The sequence below is a fragment of the Gavialis gangeticus genome, unplaced genomic scaffold (assembly GCF_001723915.1).
Source record: "Gavialis gangeticus isolate Ggan-Ray unplaced genomic scaffold, GavGan_comp1, whole genome shotgun sequence".
NCBI lineage: Eukaryota > Metazoa > Chordata > Crocodylia > Gavialidae > Gavialis > Gavialis gangeticus.
The window spans coordinates 164,373,132-164,383,509 of record NW_017729024.1 but is presented as its reverse complement, the minus strand read 5'-3'; the positions used below and the strand labels follow the sequence as shown (position 1 = coordinate 164,383,509).

General features: G+C 57.8%; 1 protein-coding gene across 4 annotated transcripts in view; it reads left to right on the top strand.

Annotated features, from left to right (window-relative positions):
- Positions 1-3,656: 3,656 nt before the first annotated feature.
- LOC109297943 (phospholipid-transporting ATPase ID-like) overlaps positions 3,657-10,378 on the top strand; it is a 98,564-nt gene continuing 91,842 nt past the window's right edge. The window contains exon 1 of one of the 4 annotated variants that reach the window (XM_019518031.1): positions 3,657-3,780. The gene's annotated coding sequence lies outside the window, so the exon portion shown is untranslated. Of the gene's footprint in view, positions 3,781-5,120; positions 5,258-8,050; positions 8,327-9,928; positions 9,956-10,378 lie in introns of those variants that run through there. The other 3 variants (XM_019518034.1, XM_019518033.1, XM_019518035.1) reach the window with 3 other exon arrangements.

Here is a 10,378-nt window from a genome sequence, read left to right as displayed (position 1 = left end):
TGGAGAGGAAAAAACAGCGGTGTTAAAAAAAAAAAAAAAAAAGAGGGCAAATGAACCAAATAAACCCTTTGCTGTGCCTTCCTCTCTTAAGAACAGCCCGTATAGGTGCAGGTGTCATTGCTGGATTCACTCCTTGCTTCTCTGTTTGCTAGATGCTTCTCTGAAGCGCTGGGGCCTGTGGGTGCTTTTGGGAGCATCTCATCTTATTTTTGTTCCCTGCAGAAAGCAGTGCTGGACCGGGGAGAAAGCGACGGAGAAAATCCAGGTGATACTATTGCAAATCCTCTAGATAGTATGGTGCTGGTGCCTCTCTTCCTCACTGTTACTAAGGTGCAAAGACAACTGTAGTGGCCAGACTAGGAGGGGGAAAGGAGCCCTCTCCGCTGTTTTCTTGTGGATAAGCAAGAAATGGCTGAAATCAGTTCTTCTGTAGGGGGGTCCCAGGTGAATGCTGCTTTGGGAGGCAGATGGGGCTGGGACGGTGGCGTGTGGCGATGGGATGAGGATCGCCTAAACGTGGGGCAATCTGAGCCATGCATCTTTCTCCTTTCCTTTGCTGTGCAGATGGACTCTACCGAGAAGCTTTTGAGTTGCTGGGCTAATGCCTCCGGTTTGAAATGTCCAGGGAGCCGGGCTTACGGGGCCTGCGGCGACCTGCCTCCCTGGGAAAGTCTGCATCTGGAGCCAGTCCAGCTTTCAGCGCTTGCACCGGGCAAACTCAAATCTGGAGCCAGCTGCATTTCAGCGGTGTGATGATTCCCATACGCTTCATACGGGATGTGGGCCTCGGCGGCCGTTTTATCCCAGTGGTGAAGCCCAGGGCCCCTCGGCGGAGAATGATAATTTGAGTCCATTTTGTGCCTTGTCTGACTGGGTCGTGTCTTGTGCATGGAGCTGGAGGTGTGCAATAAATATGCTGGGCAAAAACTCCAAGCTCACATGCCATTGTGATTGGGGAAAATGCTGTTTGTAAGACATGCATGTGCTGCACATGGCACCAGCCTTTGGCAGCGCTGGCATAGGCGGACACCTGTCGTGGTCGAACGCTGCATCCTGTAGTTTTGTTCTCTGCAGTATCCGTTCGGCACCCTGGAGCGGTCTCCTTCCCTACCTGCAGGCTGCTTCTGGAGCCACATCTCTGCAGCACGGTGGGTGGGATAATTAGCACGGTTACGTACCGCTGTCCTTGCGCCACCCGCCCGCCGTGCCTCCTGGCTTTCAGAGCCCTCTTCCTAAAGCCAAGCATGCTGCTGGGTGCACTCGTGCTTCCCCATCAGTCCTGGGATAAGGCTGGGTCTCTACGCCGTCTGCCATCTGTCCGTGCCACATTGGGTCCTCCTGTACCAGGAGCAAGCGTTTGCCTCTGGCAGGGCAAAGACCACAGTGAAATGTTACTGGAGACCTTTCCTCCTGGCCAGGACCTTGTGCTATGCCTGGGCTCAGGGGTGGCTGAATGTTGTGCGGCAGGGTCTGAAATGGGCCTGACACCATCAGTGTGTAAAAGGAGGGGTGGGCGCTGTGCAAAACTCCCGTGCAATGCAGGACGGAGGGAGCGGCTGGGTCCACAGCTGCTGTTTTCCCTTCCTACGGCGCACTCCCCGTCTCCTCCGCTCACCTCTGCAGACAGTGCAAAGGGGATGTAGCGGGAACTGAGGCATGTGCATCCTTCACAGGAAGGATCTTCCCCTGAAGCCGCACGGGCGCCCTGCCTCTTCCCCTCACTAGTGTCACGGCCGAGTCATTCCTCCTTTACTGTAAATGCCAGTCTTTCGCGCCATCTCCTTGGCTGTTGCAATGCAAATGCCTTCATCTCTGTCTGCAGTCCTGGCTCCAGATCACTGGGCTCCTGCTCGTCTGATGTTATTTTTGGTTGCATTTCCAAGGAAGTGGGGAGAGGAAACTAGAATTATTCCTCAAATTCCTGAGGGCTGACGCGCCGTGCGGCAGGACAACGGAGCTGCTCAAGGGAGCGATGCAATCTCCTTCCTTCAGGGATTTCAAGCATCTGTTTTGGATGGCGTAGGGACAGCCCAGTCTGCATTGGTGCTGGGAACTGGAGTTAGGTGACCCTTGAGACCCCAACCCCAGGCTTTTGGGACCCCTGACCTTTGCGCACGTGTCTCTACAGAGCCATGCAGAAGCGGGGCTGGAAGGATCTCCAGAGGTCACCTAGTCAGTGTTGTCCAAATACAGGCTATTTGATTTGGATGTCCAGGCTCAGGTAGCCTTGGGGGGAAGCATTTGCCTCTGGGACGTGTCCCCTGTTAAACCAGAGCCTGGCTGGGCTGTTGGCACTGTTGGTATTTTTAACTGAAGTGGAAGAGAGTCGCTTGTCTAACAGCAAGGGTCCGGTGAGACAGCTGGAGGGGGTCGGCCTTGCTAGAGTATGGGTTAATACAACCACTGCTTAGTGCAAATCCTAATTTGACAGTGGCCATGCTAACAGCGGGAGCTGAAGCAGGCCCCAATGCACACAGAGCTAGGCCTACCGCGTACAGCTTGTGCAGACGTGCTGGGAAAGTCGCTCGTTTGTTGTAGAAGAGCCTCCAAGGCCGAACTGATGAGACCGGCACAGAGCGTCGAGGCAAAGATCAGAGTGGCCTTCCCATCAGTCCACCCACACCCTACTTCTCCACCCTTTTTCCAACCTGCCTACTAGATATCATGTCACCTAAATGTGTTTTAGTGACTGGTGAAAGTAGGATGTGTCTGCTGTACAGCCAAGGTAAGTACGGTGCATTAAAAGGGGCCTATGATCCCCAAATACTTTGGGTTTAGGGGTTATACCATGCTTGCAAAAGACCGGGCTGGGGGGCATCACTCCCTCTTACGGAGAAGGACGTTGAAGCATAAGCTTTAAGAGACTTGCCCAGGGCCACAGGAGGAGTCTGTGGCAGAGCCAGGAAGTGAACCAAGATCTCCCAAGTCCCAACCCAGTGCATGCAGTATACAAATGACTGAGATAAGGATGGGGGTAGGGTTACTCTGGGTTAGTTGTCTGTGTGCACACTCTTACCCAGAGGGAAATGGGAAGTAACCTCCGCAACAGAGGTCCAAGCTGCCCCATATCGGCTTTCTCCATGCTGGGGCAAGAGCAAGCACAAGGGCAGCCACCCCAGGAGAGCCCTGTCCTCCTTTGCCCCACGGCAATTTGTCTGCATGGAGCTCTCCTGTAGACGCCGATGCGGTGCAACAGCTTTGCCTGTTGTTGGACGCGCAGGGCAGGAGGCTGCTCGCGTAGAAAGTCGGTGGGTTTTGCCCTGCGTGCGCGCCCTGCTTGAAAAGGGTGCCATCCCCTTGAAAGCCTGTCACAGGCGGGTGCCTCGGATGTGCACGGATGCATGGAAAGACCTGACGGTAGAGATCAAAGCTCGCGGTTTGGTGCTTGGCAACTCCCCTGGTACAGGCATGAGGTGAAGCGGAGTCCTGCCCCGATGCATACGTTTAATACCTGATGTCATGCACGAGTCCAATGATCAATCGCTCGATATTTACTCAGTGCTAGACGGTGCCACGGTCCGCCCACAGAGCCGGGAGCTTTGCTTTGGGGGTGGCGTGTCTTCCTTCCTTGCAGCTCCCGTGGAGCAGGGCGCCGTGCTGCAACTTCGGATCCGAACTCCGGTCCTGGCCCGTCTCGTGGCAGACGAGCTCCGGAGGAGGTGGGCCGTCGGCACGCTGTAGTCGTCGAGGGGCTTTGGAAGGAGCCTGTTTCCATGCGGTGCCCACGACGAACCGCGTAGTGCTTTCCTCGGCAGAGCAGGAGGCACCAGGAGCAGCCAGGTGGGTCGAGTCGACCATACGATCCGGGAGAGAAATGCAAAGGGCTTGGCTCTAATTCCCCTGCAGGTAATTCAAGCCTGGCCATTTCAGGGGCTCACGCAGGCTTTGGTCCGGGGCCTGATGCCAAGGGAAAGGCCCGCACCGAGCTCGCGGGGCTTCAGGCCCTGGGTCTCTCTCCGCTTGGCTTTCTCCGTGCCACGAGCGCGCGTGGGAGCCCCCCTGCCCTTGGCGCCAGCCGTTTCGCTTCCATCCCCGGCGAGGCGGGTGAACCCCGGTGCCTGGCAGAAATCGGACACGCTGCAGGGACGGGCTTCCCTGCCCTGCACCTGCGGGAGGTGAGACCGGAGGCCACCCCCGTGAAATGGAGACCCAGGGGAGATTTTGGGGGGAGCGAGATGCTTTTGCCTGATTGCACCACAGGTACAGGGCAGGCTGCAGTCTGGCCCCGGATCCGGCCGGGAGCTCGGCCCCGAGTTGATGGGTGAGGCGGGGTTGTCGTCCCTGTGGAGCGATGGCTCCCCAGGCCCAGTCCTTGCGGGCGCGTTGCGGAGGGCACGGCAATGAAGTCCCTCTGTGTTGGCTGCCGTCGGTTTTCGTGGAGCCGCATTCCTGCTGAGCTCAGCTTATTTTCGGAGATGGCGAAGCCCCTCCCCGACGGGGCGGTGAAGGTGGGCAAGGTGAGGATGCAGCTTGCTGCAAAGGCGACCGGAGCAAAGCGAGCTGCGATTGCTTCCTTTAAATCGAGTGGCTCATTTCTCTTGCCTGTGGAAGCTCCCGGGTTACTCGATGTGCTTCTTGGTTTTGGTTTTGAGCCATCGGCTCGGTCATGGCCTATGTGTCATCTCACATCACCTCTTCCGAGTGAACTCCCTTCTCTCTGCTTTGGCCAAAGAAAGGCAGAGAGGGAGACAGCTGGGCGGGTGATGCGATGCGATGTGACGCCAGGCTCCTCGAGGCTGCCTCTGCCCCTTGCACGGGAAGTGGCCTGTTCTCACCGGAGAAAAGTATGCAACCTTGGGCAGAAATAACTCTGCAGTGCCCTGGTGCTGGCTTCAGAGGTTTTGCTGGAGCAGACCCGCTGAGACATCAGCCTGGCAGCCTTTCCTCTGCTCTCTGCGTGGGCCTGGGGTCCCCTCGCATTGCTGGGATGTGCATGACCATGGGGGGGAACCGCCAGGAGACCCCAGAAGCCCCCAGGGACCTGATACCCGCCTGGCATGGGGAAAGTGAGGAGTAAAACCCCTTGCTTGGGTGCAGAGCTGGCTGCCCCAGGCATGAAGCCACCTGCACTGCAGAGGACTGTTCCCTCCTCCTCCGTGTGCTGTGGAGAGGAGGATGCGGACCAATGGTTTGAAGCTGCGGCAAAGTCGATTTGAGTTTGGAGATCAGGGAAAACTTCACTGTCGGAGCAGGGAGGCGGTGGGAGAGATGCAAGGGAAGCTGCGGGCCCTCCGTGGCTGGCGGTCTTCAAGGAGAGGTTGGGAAGCCACAGGGCAGGGGTGATGCAGGTGCAGCGATGCCCGTGCTCTGCTACGGGGTCCTGGGCTTTGCTGGGTGCCCCCCACTTTTTTGCTCCATGCGTCAGGGGGGTTTTCAGCCTCCCCCAGAGGTGCTGCTGCAGCCTGGGATGGGGATGGGGATGTGTCAATGCTCCTGCTGGCACCCACCCCGCTGGGTTTCTTCTACCTTGTAGTGGAGGCATCGTACATCAGGATGTTACCCAGCTGCAAGCTTCTGCCCTGGCACGGGATCTTGCAGCACGCAGGTAACTAAGACCTGATGGGGGCAACTGGGCTGCTGGTAGCCAGGCCCAGCTGGGGACGAAGGAGCCTGCCTGCAGGCCTGTCCCCTTGCCTGCCATAGCTTAGGTATGGGGCGCAGCTACCGGGCTGTCGTGTGTGGACATGGAGCCCCTGGCACATCCCCCAGCCCACTAGCAGGCTCCCTACCCGGGGTCGACGCCCGCGGGACAGCTGAGCAGGGCTGGGTTGGGCTGGGGCTCATCTGCGAACCATGCAGCTTGCATGGGACCTGGGCTGGCGGCTGCAGGGCCAGGGGCCTCTCTGGTCTTGCAGCCCCCAGAAACTCGACTTGGCGGCAGCTCCGTTCGAGGCTGTGTCTTGCCTTTGAAGCAGATGAGAGCGCGGAGGAAGCAAAAGGACAGGAGCCCTGGCCTGGTGAAAGGACCTGCAGATGGTTCGAGACTCGGACTCTTCGTTTGCCGCAAGACCCACGGATGAGCGGTGGGAGAGAGCGGCCGAGAGCGATGCCGGCAGCATGTGCCATCCGTGGGGCTGCTCCCAGGGGGTGGGTGATTCAGCTGCTGCTCCAGGGCGAGAGGGGGCCCAGCCCTGCCGCACCTGCCCCCACCCAGACCGCCAGGTGCAAGATAAAGACTATTATGCAATAGCAAATGAGGGCAATAAAGCCTGGTGGCCCAGTGCTGGGGAGAGACGGAGAGTCCCAGAGCAAACAAGGAGCATTCGAGAGCCTTCGAATGGTGCAGAGGCCATGGGGAGGGCTGGCCATGGGGCTGCCAAGTCTCGGACCGGGTGGAAATACACCTGGGGTGACGGTCTGCAGGGCCGAGAGGAAAACTGATGTTTGGGATGGGATTTATAAGCAGGAGGAAAAGATCCCAAGGGGACGAGGCAGGGCTGAGAGGTGGCTATCGAGCGAGGGGACAGGTTAGAGACGGCGCCCGCTTCTTCCAGGGAACCGATTAGAGCTGTCCCTTCCTCTCCTTTGCAGAGATTTCCCCTTCCAGAGCAGCCCGCCTGGCTCTGGGCATCCCTAGAGTAGAGACCGATGGTCTCGGGGAAATCCTGACCGTGCCCTTGATAACATGGCATTGCTATCGATGCTCCAGACACACGTGCTCAACCGGGCCAGGGCAGGCGCGCTCTCGACGCCCGTGGGGAAAGCGCGTTGTAGGGAACTGAGATGCAAGCGCAGCCCTCGCCCCGTGCCGAGTAAAAGCAGCGGGAGGAAACCAACCCATGCCTGCTGCACTGGTCAGGGCCGTTTGGGTTTGAGGTCGGTTAAAAGGAGAAGGACCCCGAGCAAGGAAGGAAATAACAAGGCTGACAGCAGATGAAATAGGAAGAGGGTATAAAATAGCAACCGAGTGACGAGGAGGCAGGAACTCTGCGCCCTCGTCTGAAGCGTGGGGTGCAATGAAGACGAGAGAGAGAGAAATGACCCCCCGATGACCGCCGCCGGGACCCTGGCTATGGAGAAGGAGCGAAGCCAAGCAGAGTGGGGTCCAGCTGGAGCGGCCGTGGGGTGTGCGACACGCCAGGTGTGCGGGGCTGCTGGGGATGTCCTGGCACAACACGTCGCTCCATGAGAGCGACCCGACGGCCTGGGCCTGCCTGCTCTGTCCTGCGGTGCGGGGTTGAGGGGACACTGCCCGTCCTGGGCACAGAGATGCACCCGGCAATGACGGCTCGGGCCAAGTGCCTGGCTGGAAAGGCCTTGCCGGCCCCCGTCGCCAGATTGCATTTGGGGGTCTCCTTTGACTGAAAGCATTGGGGGGCTACTGATATTTCACCACTGGCCCCATGCAGGAGATTGCAGCTTGGCAAAGCCCTGAGCACCTGACCCCCCGAGCCCCTTGGCTTTCAGTGCACCACTGCTCATCAAATGCAGTCACTTGGGGCTTGCAAAACCAGACTCCCGCAGCGTATCGGGGCCCATGCACATGCAGCAGGAAGATGCAGCCGGTGCCTCAGGCATGGACCGGAGGACAGGGCTCGGTGTCCCCCCCGCCTGGCCCAGCAGGTCTGGAGGGGTGAATCCCTGGTCCGATGGCAGTGGGGTTGTGAAGCGATGGGGGGCTGATGAGGCTAAGATAGGCAGCCCTGGGGTGAGAGGGCAGGGAAGGGGCTGGTGTAAGGGTTTTCATGGGGATGCAAACCCCTCGTGTTTCAGGGCTGAAGCCACCCGGGGAGGAACCCGTAGCTGCCCCTTGCACGGTGGGGACTGCAGTCCCCTGGGCCGGCGGGGGTCTGAACTGTGGCTCCAGACCCCGAGGATGACTTGAGCTCCCTTGCAAGTTCCTCCTTTCTCTTCCTCTTTCTCCGAGCAGCGCCTTTCCTCCTTCCATGTCATTTTATAGCCCTCCAGAGTGACAGCTGCCCTGGGCATCCTAGCGGGCTAGGTGCTTTGCTTTCCTGGCCCCCGGCACTGCACAGCTGGCGTTGCGGTGGGTGTTTGGAAATGAGCACTTTCCCTATCGACAGGAAACAGAAAAAAAAATAATGCCAGAAGAATTTGGCTGGTGGCCAGGGCCGGAGAGGGAAGAAAGAAGTCGGGAGTAAAGTAGCTGCTCAGCTTTCCCGGAGCAGCCGGGGCAGCCGCATGTTTTGGGGGCTCTGGCTGGGCGCTGCCGTCCTTGCACCCCGGGGTGGAGCGGCCTGGCTCCCCTGCATCCCATCTTCCCTCCATGGTCCCGAGAGGAGTGTGAGCAGCCCTGGAGAGGAGTGTGCCGGCGTGCTATGGAGGAGGGCAGGGGCTGGGCGGCTGGCACGTCGACGAGCCCCCCCCAGGTAAGATTTAGCACCCTGTGTTCGCCCGCCTGTTTCCCTGCCAGCTGCAGTGGCAGCAAGTGGGTGTTTTCAGGCCCGTGGGTCCTATCCGAGCCCGTGGCTCTCCGGGGGAGCCGGGGAGGACTGGGTGTGCAATGCTGATGGGTGGAGGGAGCTGAGCCCGGCGTGATTTTTAAAGCCAGGCAGCTTGGGGTGGGGGCTTCGGAGGAGATGGACGGATGGTGCCAGCTTGTGATGGGGAAACGCAGCAGATAACGGGCTTGGCTGGTTTCCTGGCAGTCCCGGTGGGTTTCTTCTGCGGGACAGTTTCTTAACCAGCTGCTCTACCCAGGGCAGGGCCCGTCTCTGCTCGCGCTGCCGATGCCGAAGTAAGCTCTCTGGGTGTGTAGGGGCTGCTTCCGCCTGCCCCGCCGGGGGCTGGGTTGCAAAATTTCTCACGAAATCCAGGCTGACATCAGCTAAACCCAACCCCGCCCAAGGCAGGGAGGATGAGCTGTTGCGTCTGAGAGTCAAGGAGCAAAGACTCCCTTCTCGGCTTTGCCACAGGCTTCCTGTATGACCTTGGGCAAGTCACTTTGCTGCCCCATGGCTCAGTTCTCTGTCTCCAAAATAGGGGTCATTTGGGCTCAGTGCCACCCCTTGGAGAGCGTGGGGGGAGACCAAATGTGAGCGCTGGCTCCGGCTGGCTGAGGCCCTTTATCGGTGAACCGTGGCTTGTATTTTTTTCCAAAAGTCCTGGCATTTGCAAACTGGCGTGCCTGCAGAGAGAAGCGAACCTCCCCGACACCCGGTTTGCATGGCGGAGCTGCCCATCTTAGCACTTGCATGAGCATTAGCTGGCACCAGTACTAGGTGGCAATGGGTCTGCTATTGCACGGGGGTGTCTGAGATCCATCCCCTGATGCAACTGGGTGTGATACCAGACAGCTATTGTTGACTGGGCAGTATCTGGCGAGAGCCACTGGTGGCAGGGTTTGATGTGCCCATTTCCCAAGCCTCAGTTGACCTCAGCTGGAGCCGGTAGGGAACTGGCCTATCCTTTCTAAGCCCCCAGATTTTATCTTGGCTGTGGTCCCCACAACGCCAGCCACCAGGAGTGAAGGCTCCCAGGCCATGGCTTCAGGCTCTCATTCCTCTTGTGACGGTCTGTAGCTTGGATCAGGGGCTGCCACGGTCCGTGGGCTGCTTTAAACCCCTTGCTCTGTGCCCATGCCCTATGCCCTCTTAGGCAGGCAAGGTTTTTGGAGTAGAGGTGATATCTTTTATTAGACCAACTGAATTGTTGGGGAAAAAAAAAAGTTCTTAGCAAGCTTCGTGCCTGAAAGCTTGCAATTAACGATTTTTTGTTTTTGTTTTTGTTTTTTTTGCAAAAATCTTGTTGGTCTAATAAAAGATATCATCTTTACCATGAGTCCTGATAGCAAGCTTTCCAGCACAATATCCTTTCCTCAGGTGTAGGGAGTCTCTGCTGGTCTAAGACTGAATGAGAGAAACTAAAGGTGTAGCAGGATGTCATTGAAAATATAAATAGGTGGAAATTAGAAAAACAAAAGGTAAAGCAGAGAAGGAGGAGGAAGAAAGCAGGTGGGAAAAAAACCAAAGGGAAACAGAGGCAGTACTACAAGGTAAAAAAAGAGGCATCAATGAGAAAGGAAATGTATGGAAGTCATGAAGACCAAGGGCAGAAAAGGAGGGGAGGGGAGAAAGTTGAGGGGGAAAAGAAGAACGGAAGAGGTCAGGTCAGGCAGGTACCTGGTGAATCTGATGTCCGGTAGGTTGTAACGTGTCATAAATCCAATGTCGATGCTGAGTCTGTGGTTTTTAGTATCCAGTAGATTTATGAAGTGAAGTTCATGGGCTTGTCTGCGAAAGGTGTTTTGTAAGGTCCCTGTGAGGATGAGGACTGTGAGATCGGAGAAGGCGTGGCTGTGCCGTGAGGAGTGTGCACGCACAGGTAGCTGGGTATTCTCGTCTTCAGTGGATTGCCGGTGGGCGTTCATTCTGGGGCGCAGTTTCATAGTTTCTAGGGTTGGAAGGGACCTGAGCAG